This window comes from Fragaria vesca, unplaced genomic scaffold (genome assembly GCF_000184155.1).
Source record: "Fragaria vesca subsp. vesca unplaced genomic scaffold, FraVesHawaii_1.0 scf0512743, whole genome shotgun sequence".
In the NCBI taxonomy this organism is placed as follows: domain Eukaryota; kingdom Viridiplantae; phylum Streptophyta; class Magnoliopsida; order Rosales; family Rosaceae; genus Fragaria; species Fragaria vesca.
In genome coordinates, this window is record NW_004443201.1 from 1 (window position 1) to 1,074 (window position 1,074).

The 1,074-nt window shown below is 43.6% G+C and overlaps 1 non-coding gene across 1 annotated transcript; it reads left to right on the top strand.

Annotated features, from left to right (window-relative positions):
• The first annotated feature begins 494 nt into the window (after window positions 1-494).
• TRNAK-UUU lies at window positions 495-567 on the top strand. Its single transcript has one exon. It is a non-coding gene; the product is annotated as a tRNA-Lys (tRNA).
• The last annotated feature ends 507 nt before the right edge of the window (window positions 568-1,074 follow it).

Here is a 1,074-nt window from a genome sequence, read left to right on the forward strand (position 1 = left end):
AAGCGCGCTAAGAAACGTTGCTTCTGTCGGCCTTTCTGTGCAATAGTCCGCCAGTAGCGGAAGAGAGGGTTACCGTACATACAAGAGTCTTCCCGTTTTGCGTAAGCTTTTTATTACCAGTTAAAGTAGTACAACAGCTGTATCTTATCTTATAGCCCGGCGCGGCGGGTCGCCTTTTGAAAAAAGTAGATAGAAGAAACTATTAGATAGATAAGGAGTAGGTGAGGACTCACTGACCTGAGCGATTTCGATCACCTAGCAGGCCTTTAATTTGGTAGGTAACATCGCCGAAGCGTATTATCTGATTTTACTACGAAGGAAGGAACTCGAAGTGAGACGGCACCGTCTTGTCCAACGCAACGATATGGTCCTCTATCATCTTCTATCCGGTAGACTTGGTAAAAGGGCCCCAACTTTTTTCCAGAATTAGAGTTCGACCGCGACTGCCCCCTTTTTTTCCGTCACCAATCCTTATTGACTACTATATGTTTTTTGGGTGTATAGCTCAGTTGGTAGAGCATTGGGCTTTTAACCTAATGGTCGCAGGTTCAAGTCCTGCTATACCCAAGCCTACCTTACACTATACTATTAGTAAGGATGCATAGTAGCGTTCAAATATCACTCTTTGGCCTTTAGACTCGCTTCAGCGACTTCGCCCTTTACCTTTAAGTGACAAGGGGAGGTGAGGAGTAGTATAAGAGTGGCTCGAACTTTGATTGCCATGTAGTAATGTTCAGAACAGGGGCAGCGTCAAGCAAGGCATTAACTTCACTAACGGAACTCTCTATGTCGAAATCCATGCCAAAATGTGCTAAACAAGCCTCAAGGGGGCATTTTGTAAGAATGAAACCAAACTCTCGATCATGTTCACTGCAAAGCATTCGGTCGAATCGGGGGGTTGTTGACTGCTTTTGAACACATTGAACTCTACCGTCATATCACCAACCGTCATAGTTAAAATCCCTTTTTTAACATCAATGATTGTATTAGCAGTAGCCATAAAAGGACGTCCAAGTATAACAGGGATCTTTCTGCTTGAAATTTTGATAGGTTCTCTATCTAGGACAACGAAAT